This window comes from Colletes latitarsis, chromosome 3 (assembly GCF_051014445.1).
Source record: "Colletes latitarsis isolate SP2378_abdomen chromosome 3, iyColLati1, whole genome shotgun sequence".
Taxonomy (NCBI): Eukaryota; Metazoa; Arthropoda; class Insecta; order Hymenoptera; family Colletidae; genus Colletes; species Colletes latitarsis.
The window spans coordinates 33,831,320-33,855,849 of NC_135136.1; the positions used below are offsets into that span (position 1 = coordinate 33,831,320).

The window sequence follows — 24,530 nt, forward strand, 5'->3', positions numbered from 1 at the left end:
TATGTACAACACTCGGTTACAAACTTGATAAGAAAGATGTTTTTGACGCAAACGGATTTCAGTTTTATAATATCTCACGTTTGGTGGTGGTGGATGATGACCACAACCCTCAGTCAAAGGGTGGCTAAGGCAACGATTAACTCATTTTGAACGCGATGACTTACAATGTCCTGGAGGACACGAAGATTTTTAAACAAAAAGTGCATTTTAGAAAATTTGAAAAATATCTGACTCTGGTAGATCGACGTTTCACTGCGTTTGGTTTTTGGGGGCATTTTGGTCGCGTAAAAAGTTCGAAGCGCTCGTTACGCGAGGCTACGAAACTCCGGCGGGGTCGCCGGGGGTCAGCCGGCGAGTCCCGAAAGCATTCGGAATGCATTGGATCGTTAAAGTTGCATCAACTGGCGCGGCGTGTCGGCGTCAAATCCCTCGTCGGGTTCGAGCGTCGTCTACGACGACGAGAGTCGCGTAAGCTGAAAGTTCGGGGCGCGCTAGACGAGAAACGTCGTCGCGCCGAGGCGGCCGCATTAGTCAGTCGCATCTGTCAATAATTATTATCGTTGAGCACGTAGCCGTCGCCGCGGCAGCGTTGGTACGCCGCGATCAAGGCAGACGACGACTATATAACGTTATCCGAGAAAACACGAGGCGAAGCGATATCAACGACCCGTAGATACCGCCGGCCAGAAAGCTGAGAAAGAGAGAGAACAAACGTACGCGAGGGTAAGAGCGAACGAGACGCTGAGAGCGGCGGGACGAACGAGACGAAAGAACGAAGGAACGAGGAGGATCGATGGATCCGCCAGCCAGCGATCGAAGAAGCGAAATGGAGGGAGGGGAAACGCGCGAGAAGGAACGTCAGAGATCTTCGGTTGCTTATTTGTCCCGCGGTGACTTATAGACGATCCTCGTGACGCTAATTTCGCGCACGACCTCGAAATTATCGACGGATCGGGCTTTTCGAGGAAATCGTTTCGTACACCGTATAAACGATATTGATGCGTGCAATTTGTCGCCCGTAGCCGGATGTTGAATTATCGAAAATCTCAGACGCCGTTGAATATTGATGACACGCGTGTGCGCTCGCCGCGAGAGGGCGACAAGTTCGATCGAAAAATGGCCCCCGATGGATCGACAAAACTCGTAAGTTGTGCCCAAACTTTTCGACAGTAGGCCAAAGGGGTCGTATCTACCAGAAATCTCTGGGTTCGACGTTTCATTGCACGATATAGTACTCGTGGATCGATTAATCAATAATGGTGGTGGTACAATTTGACTCGTCGACAACTTGCGATCTTTGCATAGTAGCGGACGCGATACGGCAGTTAGAAGACATTGGTTATCTCGAATAAGGGTTGATAGAAACGAAAATAGAGTGACAGAGAAGTTACACGGAAGCTGAATTAGTTTAACAAATATAGGGGTTAGCAGTTGTGGAACTCTATCATCTTCAATTTTTAATACAAAAAACAGTAGTAAGTATAGTAGTAAAATAGCATTATCAATTAAATTCTGTATTAGTTAGTCGTATCAGAATTTATTTGATAATGATTAATACGAATGACTAATACAGAAAAATATATATGATGTATAATGCTATTTTACTACTGTATTTATTATTGTTTCTAGTATTAAAAATTTAAGGATCTTTGTCTTAATATTTAGATTTGCACTTCAAAATAATAAAAGAAAAGAAGTAACTTGGTGGGGATTGGAACATTTTCTTCTGTAAAATAAATATAAGTAGTTCTTTTACTACCTGCATATCAAACTTTAAAGAAGAATACCTCGAAATCGAAGGTCCATTGTGAAGAACCCTATTAGGGTTCTTTGATACTATATCCTACAACTTTTACCTATCCTTTCCAAAGCAATTTCTACGACTGTAAGGTTCCCTCGACAGTTGGTTTCTGTTTACGTTCCACGTATAAAGAATCTCAGCTTTAGTCTAAACTGAACTTAGGTTTTTACCTCTTCCTAGAGTTCTATAAACCATTTTTTAAATTCTCTATCTGTATCATAAAAAGATACTGATGAGGGGTTAAAGCTTGCTACCCATATATTGCTTCGTCGTCGAGGAATCCAAACAGTGATTGATTTTTGATCTTGAATCGGATGCAAAAATCGAGTCTTGCATCGAGGAACTACCGCGTATCGCGTTTCTTGGCACCCAGATGCGATAAAGTGTCGTTTTCTTCGCGTTGTTCCGTACCTGCTCGAACGTCGGACGAGTCTGTCGCCGTCGCGTCTTCTGCGTGCACGTTTTCCAACGATTACGGATCCTTACGTAACTGGGGAACTGCGTTCTCTCGTCGAGGTATCTGTTTTTCTGTCGATGCGTTGGAACGTTGATTGTTCGACGCGTATATGGAGAGACAGGGGATTTTCAGTACAAAGTCTACGGGTTCGAAGGAGACAACGTGTTTTCGTCAGATAGTCTCGAATTTTTTATTCGTCGAAGAAGAATAGGCGGGAAAAAGAAACGACGACTGGTGTTTTTCTACGGCACTTGAGTATTGACCGTGAGATTTTAAGTATCGATAAGATGCTTACGCGTGCTGACTATATCTCGCCAGGTACGATAACCAACAGCCGTGCTTGGAGATAGGAACGATGGTGGAAAATTAATATTTACCTTTCGTGTATCGTATTATATGATTTTGTATTTTTGATGTTGCTGTTTGCCTGTCACGCATCGTCCAGAAAGTAACTATTGTTCGTAATTGAAACAAAACATGTGGAATGGAGATAAACTTGTACTGTAACACGATGAAATAGCAGGGTTAATTGGCATGTGATGAAAAAGCAGCACGGAACACTCCTAAAGGTTGAAACGTTACAGCGAGTATAATTCATCCAATTAATGTGATTCATCCTTGTCTTCTTCGTGCGATGGTTCGTTTCCGAAGTAATTACGGTAGGAACTTTTTTCCAGACTTCCGTTATCCGAATTCTTTATTATCGGAACACTCGTATCATTTGAACTGTCTATTATCCATAGTTTGGTTCCATAGAATATTTCTTTTATTCGGTAGAAAGTAATAAAATATTTGCTCTTTTATATATCGATTCTTGTAGTATTTCATCAATTTTCAAGATTCAAAATCAGTGCACGTCAATAAAACTTTTAAATACGTGTATCTTTAAATAAATTTTATACTGCGTTAAATTGTTACAGAATATTTTATTTTCACGTTTATTCGAAAGTTGGCACGCAGAGAATACTGTTTTATTTTATTTGAGTTAAAGGTTGGTTTACAATATAAAAATATTCCTTTTTCGACGAATACCAAAAACGACAATTTTCGAACATTGTTTTTTTCAACGTATTTTCTTCGTTGCTTTATTATTTTTCAATAGAGGGCAGGTAACCATTTGTTTTAAAATAAAAAATATTGTTTGTAATTCGCTGGCCGATTCGCCTTGGGTTCAATTTTAACCTTTATGGATCGTTCCTCTTTTTCCACTTACGTACACGGAGCAGCGATATGGATCGTTCTGACAGATATTTCGTTTCCCGTTTTAAGTGTTTCCTTTGAAACGTCGGATCCAACGGACGCGTTCGTCTATAGATTATCCAGTAAAATTTGAAATATCTTAGACCAACGTGATGGGATGCCAAATAAATATCTTGCAATTTCCTTGCGCAAATATTTTGACGATATCCGCCACTCCCGATTTTCGCAAGGTTAGATTCCAATGTTTTATTAGTGTTGAAATCGACAATAAAATGCATACTTAAATGTATTTTCACCTCCAGTAATATTTCTAAATGCTTTATCCGTGTTCCATTACTGTACTGAGATATTAAAAAATATAGAGATACGGAAAAATTTGAATAGAAGCATTTATAACGTATAACAAATGTTGTTAAAGCGTATGATGAGCTATACATGTAACTATGAATTTATAGTATAGTTACTTATGGACCTTACGAAAGCTGATTAAAGGGTCTGACCCAGTACGATCCATAATTCCTTCGAGGATTGTTCTTCTTTTCTCTCATTAACGGGTCACTCGTTAGAATCGATTCTATGCGCACAAATGAATCGACAATGTAGAGTAAAATTTGATGGCACGTGATATTGTTTCCAAGAAAATTAATTTCGAAAATACGTGGGTCACTATCTAATCTGAATATTATAATCTAATCTAATCTAAATTTAATTACAATAAAATAGTATTTCTATTATGGTTATAAATTATGTACACACGAATTCGTTAAATTTTTCATTTATAATATAAATTTTCGTTCTTTTCGAGACTTTTGGAGTATCGTTTAGAAACATTTGTCGATTCATCGTTAACAGTTCTAAAGATATCTGTGTTAATCGATTAAATTTGCGCTTCCTGTATATCAATTACATTTTGATCGTTTTTGTAAAGCATTTTAAAAATGTTATTGATTGAATTTTGAATTTTAATCGCGCAAAATTTCTATTTTCTCATGCACGAGTTTCGTGTTTTCTGTCCTTGTGTATCTTTTCTGCAAAATAAATCTACGAAAATAAGCAAATGGTATGGAAAAAGGAACTGCAGTCACGCGATCCATCAGGCTTAATATTTCCTCATTTAGTTCCACTAGTTTCTATTACAGATATTTTGCATTCCGGATTCGTTCGTTGTTCCAGTTTCATTTAGAGACTCAGAATCTCGTGGGATTAAGTTTCTCAGATCGATGCAGGGGAATTGAAATTTCCGTAGAAAACTGTAATTAATAACTGTATATACTCGATCTTTTGTTCTGTTTTAACTTTTCTTAGTAGCTCCAATTTGGTACATGTACAAAAGTATTTAATTCTTTAAGGATGTTTAACAAGCTTTTTGTTATTTAAAATTGTACTTATAAATGCATGAAGGTAGGGACTTCTTAAGTAAACAATAGTAATTAAATTTCTTTAAATATAAAATACAGTACATTCCACAAGAAACATTAATTGATAATATTGTAAGCTTTGAAATTTCATTTTTATTTTTATAAGCGAATCTATACTGAGCAGATCTCCTGCGTTTATATTTGTGATTTATTTCGTTTTCCTTGTATTTAGAGAAAGTTTATTGTTTATGAAACGACTTAAAAATTAATTTGGAAGACAGTAGTATCCTCTTAATTTCCTACTGTACACGCAACAAAGATGATATATTAATTCCGCTGCACATTTTTATGCGAACAAGCAATCGATAATATTGTTAATAACGAGACGCCGTAAATATTCCGACAACAGTACAATAAAACCGTTTGAATAAAATTGCTCGAAGCTGGAACAATTGATAATTATTAGTCGAGGGTTTCTAATGGCCCTACGGTTAAATAAGAGTGTTCTGATATGATTGATGGAGTACCATTAGCATCGAGTATCGTTCCCACAAGTACGTCGATAATGTATAGTATAAACGCCATAAATATTAAATCAGCCTGAAACCATAAGTCACCGGGAGGCAGAATTGAAATCGTCTCGGGTGATTCTTTTCTTTTTTTTTGCAGTACTTTCTCGTTTTGTTTCCCTTATTTTCGCGACAGAATCAGAAGCTGAGCCCCGTTGGAAACGAATCGGAAAATGCTCGAGAGCAACGGGCGGGTTTCAAAGCGACAAGGTGCATGCGCTTCGATACGTATCCTCGATCGGAATAAAACGAAAGGCGACTGTCATGTATGCACGACGCATTTCCCTTAATAATGTCGATATCAGAAATGGTAGCACGTGCTTGGATTTATAGATGCCTGTAAATTCGCAGATTTATAGGCGGCCGGTTCGGAAAAAGAACCGCGTGGAAGGGACGCACCATTGCTCGAATGCCTTCGATCGGGACAAGTATTAAAACCTTCTGGCGCTTGTCTGCCGGTCGCAGAACTCGTTCGATGAATCACTGCCGCGTTTTCTCGTCGCTCGGGTAGGTAGCTACATGAAAATGCTAATCGCTGGGAATGGCAGCCGCGCGCGAACGATAATGAGCGCTCGCCGTTGCATTTCGGATTCGCAGGGACGCATATCGCGTACGATCTGCCCACTAACAGAGACGCTGTTAACGATTCCCGATCGGATATCGAGAGCTTATCGAGTATTTTCGACGTATCGACGACGTTGTTAACGATACGGATATCGGAAAATTGAAAGAAGAGATACCAAATGCAGGGCGCTCCTTAGTTCTTGCATAGACGGAAAATAATCTGATTAATATTTAAACTTCACGAAAAGAAATGAGAATTACGAACGTAGGTCTACCTATAAATGTTTTCTTTCTTCCGTACACGGTACTTGGAACGATCTTTTCAGAAGTCAAATTTTGGTAGTATTTGGTATCAATAACAGGTATTTCTTTTCAAAGATAGATACGGGATTCTTTGCTTTTAGTTTTATTTTCTGTGGAAATGACTTCATAAATGTTCTAAGTCTTTACGCATTTATGCTACGATCGCAAGTAGAGCCGGATTCGTTAATCTTGTCTGGCTCATAGAGCGTAAGAAATTCTTGATCTTGAACTTGAGCGGACCACATTATTCACTCCTCTTGAATACGTTATTGACTAGGCGAAATAAAAAGTAGAGGAAAATGTTATAAATATTTTATAATAAGATCCAACGATAGTTTTACTAGTTTATAGATTTATTGGTCTTAACAAGCAAACAACGAACGTCTCCAACTCTTTGAGTTTTTGTCTTTCACGAAGATTATGTAAAGTAACAATCAATACTTCGCTGACTGAAGATAAGAGAAAACATTGAATAATAACGTGTTCAATAAGATTTGTTCTTGAGAAATGCACGTAAGTTTCATTTGCGTTAATGTATAAGTTGAGATACAATACACCCATATTTATCAATAAGTTAAATTCAACTTATTACTAAACTTCAGGGTATTCGGTCACTCCTGGGAAAAATTTTAATGAGAGATTCTAGAGGCCAAAATAAGACGAAAATCAGGAGTACCAATTTGTTGATTGACGCTTCATTAAAAAGTTATTAACAGAATTATTGTTAAAAATTATTAATAAAATTTGTCCACCTACACAAATTTTTTTCTCAAAAGTGCGTAGGATTTTGAGGGTATGTCTATTCACCAAAAATGATTGTAATTGACCCTCCTAGCTAAAAATAATTTTTTCAGAACGATTTAAAATTTTTTTTTTTCGCCGAAAAATTTAGGCACCTCTACCCCCTGTCGATTTTTCTTAAAAATTCGTTTTTCATTTGTAGTAATTTTGTTTGACGCCCTATAGAAAAGTTGTCTAATACTTTTTTGTAGGTACCTATGAGCTCTACTTCAGAAAAAAGTTTCATACAAATATATTCACTATTGTAGAAGTTATGACTGTTTGAAAATTTGACCATTTTTGTAGGGTTTTTCTCATTTTCCGGGCTCAAGGATCAACTTTTCCAATATTTTTGTAATTTTTACATATTCTCCATCAAAATACGCGTAGTTTGCTTTTTTAAACATTAAAATCGTCCAATCCGTTCAGGAGTTATGACGTTTTAAAGATTCGCATGAAATTTTGGGCTGATATTTCTGGGCAGAAATTATATTTTCGGTGAGGAATTTTTTTCTCGAAAGCGCGTAGGATTTCGGGGGTATATCTATTGACCAAAAATGATTGTAATTAACCCCTGTAAGTAAAAATAATTTTTTTAGAATGATTTGAAATTTTTTAATTTCGCCGAAAAATTTTCTGGTCTGTATGGAACTTTAAAGGTTAATAACTTTTTAACGAAGCCTCAATCAACAAATTGGTATTCCTGATTTTCGTCTTATTTTGACCTCTAGAATTTCTTATTCAAATTTTTCCCATGGGTGGCCTACGAATTAAACTGTAGTATTGATATATTTAAGTGAAACTAGACTCACTAGTAGAGAAAGATTCACCTGGTTGATAAATATCAACAAAATTCCATCTGTTGATAAATACAAACAAAACTCGACTTATTGGTAAATGTAAGCGAATCTCAGGCCACTCTATAATATTAATGAAACTTGTTGATAAACGTAAATGAAAGTAAAATTATTGATAAATGCGATTAAAAGTCGACTTTTACATCGATATATACGCGAGAGAAACTCTAATTATTCGTGAACATCGATAACATGAATAGTCGATATTGTCAGTTGCGTCATATTATCAAAGGCAAGAAAATTCGAATACGTTTGGCTGGCAGGAAAGACAAACGCGGAGCGGTTAACAAGTCATCGCGAAGGGGACTTTGCATATAGTAAAAGTAAAGAAAACAGATGCGCTGTCGAGCGAGTTGTATTGAAATAAATTGAAATTGATAGAGAAGCGATTAAATTGTGTCGTGTCTTTATCTTCCGATTCTCGTCCCTCGGATTTAATTTAAATTCTTCACCAACAAACGCGTCTCGACTTTTGGTCTCATGTTTGCGCGTTTCTCTTCACCTAATCTCCGCTCGAACTCCATTTCAACATACAAAGCGGAATACGTAACTACGATTGCAATTAAATATTTATTTCTCTTATTTACAAACGGAGCCCCGTAGTACAACAAAATTATACTATTCGATGAGGATCGTGCTTCTAATAATAGCAATGTTAAAAGTTGTAACTGGTTTATATTATATTGGAGAAGTTCTATATTAATTAATTAAATATGAGGAATACTTTGATGTCAGCTCATTATATTATATTTTCATCGAAATTTGTTCTTGTCTAAACAACTAATAAAAGATAAACAATTGTTAATTCTTAACTCGTTAAATAAAAATAAAAATTTCAATTATATCAATGCCTCCGATTTAACGATCAGAGTACCAAACAGACTCAAAAGTTGTGGATTCTGCCCATCGATGCTATTTAAAAATTTTAAAGAATTATAATAATACAACATCTAGTGTGTATTCCTAAATTAAATTAAATTCTAACTAAAAATTTTTGTTTTAAATAAAAATGGAATTATAATTCATGCGTGTAAATGCATATAATGCTATATAACTCTCTTTGAGAGTTCTTTTGACTGTGAAATTAGAATTAATGAAATGGGAGTTTTGTAAAGGGTTGTCTGTCTTAATTCCTACATATAATAATTCGTATTTTATTTTACATAGTTCTTTGAAAATTAAAACTTCCCATAAATGGATAAACATCGGCAGTCTAATAATGACAGATAATTGTCAACATCCAAATCACGCATGATAATCGCTAAACGGTTTTCGACACATAAAATGGTGTTAGGTAAAAACACACTATGTTTGTAAGAACGTTGAGTGCAAAACTTGGAAGTCGAAGAAGCGCGCCTCGCGTTCGCGGAGGAGGCGTCGACTAATTTGGTCATTTTCGCGATAAGAGATGCAAGGACGATCGTTTTACCGTGAGTTAAGGAAAGCGGGCGTTTCATGCGTTGCAACCTTTAATAGCCATCTGCTTTCCTCTGGTTTGTGCAAAAAGCAGTCGGCGCTAATCGACGCGGGCAACCGTTAGGCGCAGGGCTGAGCGAGCGAGCTATCGCAAGGAGATCTGGCCGGATTCCAGGAGCGTCTGGCGGAGGCGCCGGTTTTATTGTCTCCCGATAGCTTTGCCCACGCGATCCGCGGCGCTTAATCGACGCGCCTTGGTCGATGGCTCCGCTAGACACGCGTTGCTCGCGTCCAGACTCCGCAACGAGCCGTTTCGCGATCGTGACGAAAGTTAATCGTCGATCGCGGCTGTGTTCGAGTCTCGCTCGAGATCGAAAGATCCTTCCCCTCCGCGTGCAATTTGCCCCCCTTGACCAGAGTGGAAACAATGTTTTCATTGTACGGATCGACGATCTGAAACACTATTGTGTACGTGACCAGCGAAATACTAACGCAGACTGGTATTCAAGACAGAGAACCGTTTACGATCCCACAATGCGAGGCTCTGTTTAAGATTCCGGTCAGTGTCGCGGACCTCGAGCGATTTTTCGGTCGATTAACCGCGATTTATGCGACCGCGGTTTCCGTCTTCGCGCGCTTTAATTATTGATCACGTCACGCGCCCACGTCCACGCATTTTGACGATGTTTCGAAAACAAACGACTCTGTTTCGCTTTCTAAAGCTACGTGGTTGAATGGATCCTTCGCGCAAATCGGTTGCGCTTAATTTATTCGTTGTTCGTTACGAGGAAGGCGGTTTCAAGAGATTCTCGGGTCTACTTTTGTTTATAATTGCTTTCGTGAAGTTTGTGTGCTGATAAAAGTTATTAGAAATGTACAAATTTTGTTTAATTCTGTTCTGCTCTATCCAATGACTAGGAAATGTTTCTAACATCGTTACGAAGCAATTTGTTCTAGTATCTTTTCTATATAGAATTATACGAGGATTTAGGAAATTTTTTTTTTTTAGGGTAACCAGACAGTTCTGGTCAGACATTATATTTTCAGTAATTAATTTTTTTCTCGAAAGTGAGTAGGATTTTGTGGTTACGTGTATTCACCAAAAATGATTGTAATTGACCCCTGCAACTAAAAATAATTTTTTTAGAACGATTTGAAATTTTTTAATAACTTTTTAACAAAGCCTCAATCAACAAATTGATATTCTTCCATTAAAATTTTTCCCAGGGTTGGTCGAACACCTTGTATAACCAAAACGTTAATTACAGTATTTTATAAAATAAGAATAACCAAACACGATTATTATTAAACATGGATACATGGTGATAAGGACACGAAAGACTGTTCGAAAGCGATACGGACCAGTCAATAACAATTTGTATTCATAATGTGTGCCATTAAATTCTAAGCACGTAAATTTATCTGTGTTATAAAATCGCCCACTACGAGCGATTCTCTTTTTGATTTTATTTACGCGTACTAGAAACAGGTATAATTAGATGAATCAAGAAATCATCGTGATATCTAATAGCGTCAAGTATTTTCGATGCTCGTCGTTGCCTTGGCGCATCTGGGTATGAAATAAAGCATTAGATATGTATCTATGTAACATCGATAATTTGTGCCTCGAGGCTCGAACCAATTACAAATTATACACGCGTGTAAACTATTACGGAAGCCTCGGCTATCTTTTGCGCGGATCAACCGCGGAAGAGCAGCACGGAAAACTCGCGACCGTTATAATCAGCAGGTACGAGCACGAAGCTACGTCGTTTAAGCATAATGCAAACGCAGTTCGCGTGTCGTGTTATTATCGAGTGTGCCGTCGCGTCGGTTTCTGCATCTATGCGCGAGAGGAAGTTTAACGATCGAATAAAGAATCGTTTCTCATTAGAAAATGTCTCTTACTCGATCGCGATCTCTTCTAAGTTTTTCACCGTTTCTAACTTTAACCTGGTAACGTTGATATAACTTCAACGTAACACCATCGACGTACGATTTAATCTAGAAGCAATTTTTCAAACGTACAATATTTAATTTTGGTTAAAATTGCTTGTACATGCGATGCTCACAAAAAATTTATTTTATAAATACCTGTGAAAATGCCTTGATTTTGTTATTTTAAAATGATAAATTTGGAAGAACTTACGACATTGCAGAGCATATTCGTTTTCGAGATTTTTGTCAGAACAGAAATTTGTTACGTTTAATGTAAATAATCACGATGTATGAAAGATACATTCAATTTACCATCAGATACAAGCTTATTTCAAGATACTTTGAAAGCTACCAGGGTGTAATACGAGCGTGTCAATCGCGTGGTCTGATGAATTATAAACAAAAGTAATAAAATGATTGGTGCTGATACGACTGAAAAATGAGTCGAATGACACGGATAAAAGCGAGTTTGACATGCTCGGTATAATGTATTCACCCTTTATCCGTGCTTCATCTACCCTGCGTCATTCTATCTTCTATGAAAATGGAGTTGTCAGGTTGATCGAAAGTGATTTTCTTTGTGTAATAATCCATTACATCGATCAAAGTGTTAATTCAATTGGTTTCGTGTCAGTTTTCAGGACGAGTTTAATGCCAAGTTTAAAATAAATCGGGAGAAATTAAAAAGAAAGTATGACATTCCGTCGTGTTTACGGAAGTGCACACCGATTGTTTGCACTTCAGTAATTTCAATGACACTCTAATCTTCAATTGTTGAAGCTCGAAGGAAATCGAGTAGTAGGAAACGATAAGCGAGTATGTTAAAAAACAGGGGCGCGAGTGTCCCCGAGCGGATCAATGGAATTGTTTCACGAGGTCAAGTAGGTCTACTTGTTATTTTATTGTATGTAATAACAAGATAAGTCGCACAAACGAATTCAATATCTGTTCGGGAGCGTACAAAGCGCGTAGATGGAAAATTGCTTCCGGCGAGGACCTAAATTGCCATACTTATATTAGGAGGTTCCATTTGATCGTCGATCCGATATGATTTATTATCGATGGTAAATACCTGAGTGCGAAGAAGCAACATATCATTACGCGGCTTAATTGTTTCCGGGTGGATTCCTTTCATTAACGCTACTTCAAATTTATGAACTTTAAATTTACATTTACGACCTTCTAATTGGCAGAGTCGTGTTCGGTTAATAAATTAATATTGTTCCGTACGTTTCGATTCTTTCTACAAATTTAAAACAAAATTATATTTTATCGAAATCTTATATTTCTTCTATTCGACGATCGACAAAGTGTATTTTCTCGAATTAATGTAGGGGTCGAAACAACAGAACTTTTTCAATAAGTTCCCGTTGAAACGGTTGAAACGGAACTTTTGTAATGAAAGTTCTTGGCGTCATAGTTTCCGGTACGAAAACAGATAAATAAAAGTTCTAGCTCGAATGCAATTTATAAGAAATGAAAATGAAAGTTGCGTTGATATTAAAATCGATGCAAGTAATTTGTATTGTTCACTGATCAAAAGAACTAAAACATGTACCATTGTTTGATTCTATAATATCCTTTTAACGTGCACGTGAAACTGAATTAATTATTTTAAATTAATTAATATAAGGAATTGTGTTTTTCAAACTTTCTTTCCTCTCGAAGCAACGAAGTAATTAATTTACCCATTGCAGTTCAATAATTAATTTTGATACAATACCAAAACAAAAGCAATTGCACGAATATCAATGTACGATGTAGCGCTAGTTTAGTAATTATTCTGATTGTAATTATAGAATGATTAATTAACCACTGTAAATACCTGATGATTAGAACGTATTCAAACGAATATTAAACATGACTTCGAGGATCGATAATCTTAGATGTATACAGTAGTTCCTCGTTAATGTTACATTTTCTCTCGATACTAGTCACTTAATTAAACCAAAATTTCTTGAAATCGTAAAAAATGTTGCGATACAAATGAACAGATGATTTCTGGTGAACGTTATTAACAAATCTACGCTATTTTAAAATTGAGGCAACGAAAATTATGCAATTTGTAAAGCAACTGTGTACTTTGACGTCTGAAGTATTTTAGAACCATTATAGAAACAGTGTAAACAGTTGAACATTTCACACTAACAGATAACAGTCGGTAATTTTTGTTCCAGTACCTCTTTCGAGGGATCACTGTACGTAAATACAGAATCTCGTAGAATTTTTCGTTCGTTGGGGGTTAATAATTTTATAATTGCCCTAAAAATATTGAAAACCGCGTTGAGAAACACTGTGATATTCTATTAACCTTGTTCGTTAATTGCGTCCACCTCTTTGGACGCGCAACTGACGTCGAGAGTCGCGTTCGCAGAGATTAGAGGCGCCGGCGGGCTAGTTGAAAAAAAAATCGAGGGCGCGCTATGAGCGTAGCGATTAATTAATCTTTGGCCATTACGCCGAGCGCGCTTGACCTACGCGTCGCGTATCGACGCCACGATTATTAAGGCGCGGTTAGTCGTTCTTCGTATAAACAGAGTCAATAATTGACCGTAACATTTCAATATGGAGACCTGCACCTGGATGATGGGAACGTGTACAATTTACTGGCCAATGATCGGCTTCTTGATCTGTCGGAGATAGATGAAGGACCATTTACGCGCGAGAGGACGCCAACACAATACGGACAGGTTAGCCCTTGGGCATCGAGTTGTGGCGTATGATGAGCATTCGACGTTCTGCTTGGAATATTATTCGAAATTACTGTCCCACGGACGTTCTGGAACACTTAATAGACACGAGTACGCGGAACAGGCCCTCGATTCGAGACACGCGTTTAATTACGAATCGTTCGAGAAAAGCGTCATTAATCGTCATTAATCTACACTCATACCGAATTGATACTGATTAAATAAACTGTCTCGCCGGTGTATGTTAATGTAACGATCGTTTTGTAATCTAAAACTTTTAGATTCGTTCCGTGAAGAAGTTTTCTCACTTCGTTATTAATTTCCAATTTGCAGATTAATTTGTGCACGAAACGTAAACGGAAGTTCGCGAATAACTTTGAACGTAAGTTTCGAAAGTATCGAATGTTTTGAGAGAATATTGTTAATTAGCTCTGTATTCCGAGAAACAGTTGTATCCATTAAATTATAATCGTCCGAAAGATAAGGCACGATATTTGCAATACCGATGCCAGGAATCTTAAAACGATAAAACGCAGCGTGTTTGTAAATAATTGCGATAACGTACGACGTCCAGTTAGCTCGTCCTTGGGATAGTTATGTTGCATCTTAGGCGAATTTTTAACGTATAAATAGATTTCTAAATCAATTACGTTATTTCGTTTGTTATCGAACTGTATTTTTTTGTGTTATTCTAAAGTCGAGCGTCCGCAATTAAAATATCGACGAACAGAAACGAAGCAATATGTTTTGAAATATAAAAATATGTATGGTTTCTAGAGTAGACGCGAAAGGTTACTTTTACCTCGTTGTTTCTGAAACAACTTTTCGTTGGTCCCTGACAGGTTAAACTTCTTTCATTGACGTTTCAACAAATTAATTTTCGTTGTTTCGGTCTAATTACGAAACATACAGTACTCAAGAATAAGACAAACGTGATTAGTTATGACCACTATGTTGAAATTAGTGATGTTAGTTGTATTTTACAAGCGTTTCTCCATAAATGTGTATTTCGAAAATGCAAGTATTACGTTAAAAAGTTTTTAACGAAATATGGAAAAAGGGTTCCCCTGGGCGTCCAAGGGTTAATAAACAAAAGATGTCCGTAGACGATAAAGCGTGGAGCCGCGTACGTGTCGTAGGACCCGATTCTTCGTTTTCCCTGTCGCGCTTACGGTCCCTTTTCGTGTACGTGGTCTCTTTCAGCGAAGATCAATCTTAGATACCACGAACGGCCTCGAGGATGTCGAGAGCTTGTTTTTCAGGCTGTGGCACACGTCGATGTGGCCGACGGTCAGCGGTAGGTCAATAAGCCTCACTTTCAGCCAGATAAAACGCCCCTTTCTCGCGCGCGATCTGCCCGCTCCGCGCACACGTGCTCGATCCCATCCAGCAATTTCGGGACCTCCTGGTGACCCTCTTTGTCCACTTTTTGCACCTCTTCGCCCTTCCCTTTTGCTCGTTTCCCGTCCTCCGGGTTCGCTACTCGATCCTCGTGTTCGATCCATCGGTTCTTCTCTCTTCCTCCCCCCTCGCTCGTGCCTCTCGTCTCCGCAGGATACACGCGTGTAAGCGTCACCCACACTTTGGCGAAAGATTCCTCACAGGTAAGGTCCAGCTCCGTCTCAGTTTGAGCCGATGCCTCGAGCAGGTGCGCCCAATACATTCTTGCATTCCATTCTCGTCCTCATCCAGCATCACGCCGTCGACCTCCGCCGTGTTCTTCTTCTCGTCCTTATTCTCGACGACATGTTCTCCTTCTCGTTCCTCGTTCGTCCCCTCTTCTTACCTCCTAGCCTTCCACAGTGGTCTCGAAAGCGGTATTTCCAAAGAAAGTTTAATTTCTAAAAGAAATTTCGTGGTACAAAATTAAACACATTTTTATTCGATCATTTACGGTAAAAAGAGCACAGTTTGCACTAGGGAACGAAACGAAGAAACTGGTTTAATATCCTATAACGAGTAATTAAAACAATTAGTTTAGCTTTCAATCTTATGATTTTGAAAAGTAATAAATTTAGGTTTCAGGGCTTTAAAGTGTTGACATTTGATAGATAAGAATTTGTTTTAAAATTAGAGATGGAAAATAGGAGTTTGGCCATAAAATGATTACCGTGCACTGGTATTTTCCTTCCCTCGGTTTCGTTGTACCTTTGAGACTCTATCTGTATCTCAATTAACCCTTTTACTCTTAGCCTGGTCGATATTTCGCCAGCTATAGTCCTTGCTAGGAAACTCACGCGACCGATCTATCGTGACCAGCTATTTTTGATGTTTTAATCATATATACTGGTCAGTAATAGCACCACTCAAGGCTGTATTAGATTATTTAAACCATAGTTAATCTCTTGCTTAGCAAATGGCATCAATGTACGTATAAAAGATGGTTTTCTATCAAATTCCTATCTATTACTTCTAGATTGTGCTCGAAGGAGAGCTTTTGTTATTATTTTCTTATTATTATAAAGTTTTTGTAGTATTTACTATTGTTGAGGCCACTTACTGACATCTTCGCTGCAGTAGATGAATGACAATGCCGTGTGCTTTATAAAGCATGGGTGCTGATTTCAAAAGGTACGAATACAGCGTTTTACAATACGTGTGAAGAGCCAGCTAGCTGTACAGAAAACCAAACTAAATTTTCTTGCAAGATTCGTGAGGAAAAGAGAATATAATAACAGTCTTTAATTTTGTTCATCTACCTATGTCTAAAATTTCGATCTTGGCGTAGAGTTTTAACATTTCCAAAGAATGATTTATTATATTTAACTTGTTTGACTGAATTCAAAGACATTTTCACATCACTTCAGACAAGAGAGTAACAAATTTTGCTTCAAATCCAACTTTCTGTAATTAGTATCTAAAATAACGACATGCACATTGTGAAACCTGGACACTAGCCAAGCAAGACGAACTGTCTGTATGCAGTTTGGAACGAGAAATATAACAATGCATTTTCGATGCCTCCGAGACTCCGGCCATTGTCCAAGAAGAAATAACATCAAGCTGAAAGAACCATACCCAGAAACCGAACATCGCAAATGAAATAAAACGTCAATGTTTCCGGTGGTCCGGACATGGCCAAAGATCTCCGGATGATCCAATAATAAAAGTTGCTTGGGAGACAAATTTCGTGCAGAGATGGATTTCCTGGAAGATCCAGGCTTAGGTGGATAGATCACAAACGAGGAAGACAACATCACTCTAAATAATGGTCGTAGAAAATTGGCAGTAAAATGTGTCAGAGAAAGTTGGAGACCAGCTGTATCCACTAATCAAAGTTATCTGATTACGACTTTAAAGATCAGAATTCTGTTTCGTATTTCTGGGAGGTTTACGCTGTAATATCATAGTGGTTGCAAGAAACCTTTCGAAGTTAATATGGCGTGTGTGCAGCTTTGGACAGTTGGTTCGTAATTCTAAACTAACAGTGACATGGTCGCAATATCCTCTTAAAGATAATTTAACGGGACCATCGTCGTATTCTCAATGGAATATTGCGAGCTGACGCACATAGGAGCTGCGTTGCGTGTTTGCACAAGTTTACTACAACTGTACGATCGTCTCGTGCATAATCTCTTGCCACAGGTTGGCCGGACGTTTGTCGAACAAACCAGGAGCACCAGTATCTGGTTATGACCAAACACGGCGTGGGTATGCGCCTATGCGCGGCACATTCGCGTCCTTTGAGAACATCCGATGTCAAGTAAATGGAAAATTTTCAGTCTCGACCAGCGGCGAGTGTGGTTTGTTTAAATTGCATCCGTTTGAAGTTCTAAACATGGCGATTTCGAACAGTTAATTAAACGCATTGTGTATATTGAATTAACGTAGGAATGCTTAGAAACTCCTTTTCATAAAACTAAAATGTTACATAATACTTGTCCCCATATTGGAGTAATTAATTCGACTGGATTATCGTGTGTATAATAGGATAATTATAGGAATGATTGAAGATTCTTGTGAAACTATGATGATATACTTAACATTTAAATTTCTGATTCATTATGAAAACATTGATGCAACAAATTTGGTGTACCACATTCATGAATTGACATAACATGAATGAAATTTCATTTGTTTTTATATCTTTCTACCAACGAACAATACATTTTTTAATATTTCGTTAGGAAAAGTAACTGTTTTTAGTCACGTGTTTTGTATTAACTAGTTACTTCTTATTGAGAAAGTTCCTTAGACTCCTACATTATCATATATGATTTTATCAAACTTCTAATCGTACTTGACCTGCTTTCGAGAAAGGATAACTGTTAGTCCCGCATAATTTATAATATTATTCTTACTCGTATGTCATATTATTTCATGAATAGTATATTATTCTCATCTTGGAAATATTTTACTTTCCTGAAAGGTAATTTTGACTCAAGGATATTTGATAGAGGCCAAGTTTCTTGAAACTGTTATTCTTTTGTCGCAATATTAACGTTTTGAAGCACGGTGGGTACTACGCGAGAACAGGATCAGTAAAATACTGTAGACTACAACTTCTTCTCCGAGTGCAGCATTCGAGTTCTCGAGAATCGCGTTACGTCATGTTCCAAAGTGTTTGCACCACGGTTTGTGAAAACACTTCGGAGTAGAATAATAGGCGTTACACAGAATATCGTTGAAATTGTTGAGTCTAACTAGCGGTGGAAGGAAATAGCTGTTACCCCGGTGTTTGAATTCAATTAGCTTCTTTCCTTTCTCGAACGGAACAAAAAGCGTTTCGTAGAGACACCGAGGTAAACTTTGCATTCTTGTATTCTCCAAACAAACGGTAGAAATTATAAATTTTATCGTATCTTATTGCACGTTCTTCGTGATTAGAATCACGTTTTCATTTTCATGTTTTAAACTTCTTGAGTGTTCAAAGTATATTTGATTATCCGCCTGGGACAACAGGAATTTATTTTTATTTACTTTGAACTTGCGTATATTTTCCATACAATAATTTATTATTTTTGGTCCTGTATTGTATCATCTATGTTGTTTCGTAGTCCATAGACTGATGTTGGATTTTTTGAATCAATCTTCTTTTTATAACGAACATACTCTTCCAAATATTATATATTCAACGATAAAATAATAAAAAGATCTTAATAAGAATACGAGACATTAACACGAGTATACTACAGCGTCCACATTTTTAAGTCGTCCTTCCTTCGATGTGAAAAGTCGTTTCGATAAGAGTAAAATTCGATACAGGGGAGACTAATTAAATCAGCGTGAAATTATTTATCGCGTAACAAGTTGCTTATTTATCGTCGATTAATTTTGCCTGTATCTCGATCGTGGCACCGTCGGATATAACACTCGAGACTATAAAAGGACGAGCATGAAAGGATCCTGGGTAAGAGGTTGTAGGGGAAGGGGAAGCCATGTCCTGACCTTATCTAGCGACGTTCGAGTACCTTGTAACGCCGGTGCAACGTCGCGTAATTATGGTAGACAGGAGTAATTGCTCTCAGGAACTGGGAAGCAGTCCAAGTTCCACGTATATCGGGACACGGTTAAACTCTGCAAACTCGATAGGTCGTGTAACACGAGGACTCCAGTCGCGAAACATGCTATGAAAACTGCTGCTAACCATTTCCATAACGAATCTTCGAATGTTTACCTCGCGGAGGTTTCATCGCTCGGTTTGCTCGTTAGATGGATTCCGATGGCGGAGAGAGAACTGATTCGCGGCGATATTATTCAACTTTGCGTGATTGCAACTTGGAAATGGACCGACACGATCCACTTAACGATTTTGTGCTATCGTGCTCTTTGTTTGCGTAAATACCGAACAGGGTTCGAGGGGTGCTCGAGGGAGTTTAGATTTAAATCAAAAGCGGCCGAGAATAAATAAATATCCAGCACTAATTTGTTTATTGAATTTTAACGTCACAAACAGTAATTCATATTTCTCTCAAAGTACTCTCAGAATTAATTATTTTAACATCGCGTCAATTTCAAGAAAGAAATTTTTTCTATGTTCCAGTTTGTCTGTGGTAATGAACTAATGTAAAATTCTTCGTATTTCATCGTTATTAAAAAAAATACAAGCGTAGAGTCCGAAAGATCAAAGGCATGGTCGCTAACTCTTGCTAAAATGTTGTAACGCACGTGATGGTTAGCAACTATGACTTTGATCTCGTAGATTCTTTACTAATTCTCGTTAACAGGAAAAGCACAAGGTGAATAAATTTTGTCGACAATTTTCTATGAATAGAAATTACGGAAGGAGGCTTGTGGGATACGCGTGCGATCGAATACGAGTTGCTCTGCTATGTCTGTCCATTACCTACTGTTTCTACTTATACCGAAGCCCAAATCGTATTTTGCTGCAAGCACGCACAATAATTGTTTGAAGTCGATGTTCTGGAAAACGAATCCTCAAAGGAATAAATTTCATTCTTTGTTTATTGTAGCGATACGAATTATTTGACCTGGTTTCCAAAGTATAGTTTAATCTAAAATATTTTACATAAATACTCTCTGTTCGTGTGCCACGTGCGATGCAAAACATCAAGTGGAATTTTTTTCAATAGTTTATTCAATCGATTAGTCTATAAATTTACATGAAATTGACTTGTTAATCTCCCACCGAGGAAAACAAGCAATAATCGAACATTGTATGCAGATAGTTTAGTAGAATCAAAATGGCCATAATTTGCTAGAGAAAATAGCTTTTCTGAATATGAGTTAGAACCTGATTTAATAAATGTTGTCTATAGAAATATCTAATCAAGATTTCTTGTCTAGTTGACTTTATATTTAGGTTTGAAGGGTTTCGAATATTTCAACCCCATTCTTTTCATTTGTTTCACGTCTCTCGTCCACCATTCAAGTAACAGCCAGACTTTAATAATTTAAAAAATTAAAACGGTAACAAGGCATCTCATAAATTGTCCACGTATTTATCTAAAATACGTAATTTTTTACATACTGTTAGGGACATTAGAGGAAAGTAGCGAGGCACCGTTGTACGTGCAACCGTGTCGCAGTCATTAATAATATTTAATCTTCCCCGCAAAAGCTGCGGGAGGACGAAGAGGGACATAGGGGTTTACCTGGTTTCCAAAGAGGGCGGTGGGCATTATCTGTTCACGACCGGTCTCTAATTCGCATAATTCGGTTTAGGCCAACATTAGGAGCGACGTTTATCCGACGCTCCCGTGCTCGTAAAAACGCGCCCATCGCTGGCGGCCCTGGAATTTACGAGCATCGTGGCCACATGCTGGTTCCTCGTCTCTCTCTTCTTCCTTCCTGTTCGACGTCGTCTCCGTCGCTTTCCTGTTTGTAAAAATTACCTGCACGAAACGAACGAGGTTGGATAGCGGCCGCGATACGTAATCGGCCACCAGAATTGCGAGTCCTCGTCGTTTCGGGGGACCAGATATCAGGAATTTCGTGGTAACGTTCGCAGCGGGCCGAAATGTATTAATTTCTGGACATTCAATTATCTCGGAAGCGGATCGACCAAATAAGTTGAAATTTCGTACGATAACTTCTACATATGGGCCATTAATGCTATTAAATTTTGGAAAACGTAGGCAAACGAGATGGGAGATAACAAACGGCCGATATCGTATCTCTAGCGACGTTGGATTGATGAAAATTCTATTCGTATACCATTTTTTAGCATGCCTATGCAAAACGACATTGGTCGAAAAATTAAACAATTTATTTTACGTAGCTTTTCGTTGGTCGAGGCAATCAACTTGTAACTCTCCTTGTTGTAGTATAATTTAACGATTTTTTCGATGATTCTATTAAATCGTTATTCGACATTCAATTTTTTCGCGTACGATTTATAATAAATAACGACATTCTTAGACTGTGTAGTTATTAATTGTCAAAACATTAGTAGTATTAAAAAAATGTTAATATTTGTTGAAAACGTTAGAATTCTTTAGGGGGTTGAAATTCGCAAACAAAATCGTTTTTCACGTTTCGCGAAGCAACGGAGAATAACGTTGCAAGCGTAGGAATAAAAAAGGGTAGTTTAAATTTGCATCCGCACATCATTTTTCTAACGCTTCGTTCTACCTGCGACAGCACGCGTGATTCGTTTCGCGCGGAATTATTTTCCCAGAAGAACGCGGAAGATCGTACCGTCTAGTGTCAGCCATGACAGATAAGAAATTATTTGCTGCAGATTGCATCGCGGCGATATCGTATATTTTCGTAATTCCTCGTGCATCGTTTTTGATAGACAGCGTTTCAGTTTAGACGCGAAGCTGATTGTAGCATTTCGAGATGAAGACGCGCGATTTTCAATGCAAAGTAATTCGACGCTAGATAAACTTAATGGTATTTGTTGGCTGCTTAAAGATGGTAAAGAATAACTGTGGAAATTAAATAAATATCCCTCGGTATGATTCACGCGGCTTGGATCGCGAGCAGTGGGCGCATTTCTGAGTACACTCGCGAGGATACGGACGAGAATAACTTTTTCGGTCGCGTTACTTCAGGTGTCGAAAGGATTCTATAGAATGTGGTGAAAATGTAGTTCAATGTTTTATTCGACACTCACTGTCGTAGTAATCTCATTCAGTGTAATGCAAATTAAATATAGTAAATAGTCTAACTTAATTTCACATAATGTAATCGATAGTCTAGGCTTTATTTGTCTTCATATATGAGATTCAAAGAGAAAGAATCATATGGGAACCATTTCAGTGAAGGATTGGGTCCATATAAACATTTATCCTTCGTTATTTTTGTACTCCAATAATATGCAGTTATTTATCTTCAAAAAAAGTGATCAACGTGGCCATTTTTGGAATAAAACGTCTTCGTGTCATACAGTTGTCAGATCTTCCAAAGTATCTCAACACTGATAGTGGTTGTTGAATTACAATTAGAGACAAACGAGTTCAAGATTGCGAGTATTGGATCACGAGACCAAAGTTTTAGATATCGACACCTGTGAGTCGAGAGTTGTATTGGATCTTGCGAATCCACGATTATTTATATTACATCTCATGATTCCAAAGTCGCACGTATTGAGTCCGGAATCGTACGTACCATGTTTCGTAAGAGAATTTCTGGATCATTTCCATTGGATTCGGGTTAATCAACACCGTGTACCAGTAGTCCGTGATTGTCTATATCATGTTCTATGAATTCTTGATCGCGAGTATCGGATCACACGAGAATAAGGTCTTCTGTGAACTACAACACAAACAGCACTGAATGTACAAGGTGTTTCATAACGTGTGATGGAACGGTGAACAGGGGACATTAAGTAATTAAAGAGGTTCAAATGAACACGTGCCCTGTTTGACATTGTTCCCACGTGATAGCCATTTCTGTACTTATTTTTTACTCAAATGCTAGTCTTTGGATGTCTTGTCATAGAATTTTTTAATTTTCCAAATATTCCAAGTATTTAATCGAATTCATTGGCAGCCGTTTCGTACATGTTCTCGAAGTATTTCGGCACTGGTAGTGGGTGTTGAATAAACAAATGTTTTTAAATGGCTCCAAAAATAAAAGTCCAGTGGATTTAGATCTGACGAACGAGCACACGAGGCTATTAGTCCTGCACGATCTATCCATCTGCTAGAAAATCGTTAAGAACTGTTTTGTTACTCGATAAATTTGTTAATGCTACTAAAGATTGACTGAAGACAACGAAAATATAACTGGTTGAATTCTACGATTTTGCTTTGAGGATCGAGTTTTTTTTCTATTTCTAATAACTGTTTCAAATAAAGCAAAAAGATGGAAGTCAAATTGCAATTTTGAAAAAATAGAATTGTTACCTAGTATTTAGTACCTCTGATCTAATTGAATCTAAAGCTGTCGTTTGTTGTCACTAATTTGATTGTTCTTTTTTTGTTTCAGGTTAGTCACGAGAATTTAACATAGACGAATCCACCCCTCATTTTCAAAGAAATTTCACAATACAGGTATTTAACTACTTATTGTTGACTGAGAAGTATTCGTTTAGCTATTTTCGAAACTTATTTGAGATAGAATCGATAATAGTTTTATTTCTCAATTTTGAAACTAACATCGGTTCAAAATTTTGTATCAAATTTTGATCTTGTACTATTTGTGAAAATTGTGCCAAGTATTTAAAAAAAAACGAAATAATTTTCTCAGTTTATCGGTGTCAAAATTGTTCTATGATTCACCACAGGGCTTTGTACTATTCGAAATTATTATTTTTAATATAACTTCTGTTAAATAAATGTACCATTTTGCTCGTTTCTGTGGGAATTGAAATAGAAATTGATTGGAAAATTATAATTAATAAATGATATAGGTATTCGTGGCCCGGGGATATAGAAACGAAGTACAAATTGACCCTCCTACCAAAATTACTTTGGCATAACTGCGTTAGATGTTATCGTAAACATTACTGCATTTACTATGCAAGGAATTCGAATAGTACAGCTTCTCTAGAGTGCGTGTAGGAGATGGGGGAAACTAACCTAAGATCCGAGAAGTCGATAGCGATGGCCGAGAGTAGTTCAAGTTATTGATCATCGTGGCAGGAGATGTACCCTTGGCTTGCAGGTGCACCAACACGGCGCACTATCGAGAGGCGCAGTTACTACCTCTGCAGGACTTTCGTCGCTCCTAACGAAAGTCGTTTTCC

At 37.5% G+C, this 24,530-nt stretch overlaps 1 protein-coding gene across 4 annotated transcripts in view; it reads left to right on the forward strand.

The window, feature by feature from the left end:
• Pde9 (phosphodiesterase 9) overlaps positions 1-24,530 on the forward strand; it is a 207,494-nt gene that overhangs the window by 16,700 nt on the left and 166,264 nt on the right. For 2 of the 4 annotated variants that reach the window (XM_076762152.1, XM_076762153.1), the window contains one exon: positions 23,771-23,835. The exons of the other annotated variants lie outside the window; for them this stretch is intronic. The gene's annotated coding sequence lies outside the window, so the exon portion shown is untranslated. The remainder of the gene's footprint in view (positions 1-23,770; positions 23,836-24,530) is intronic. 4 annotated transcript variants of the gene reach the window in all.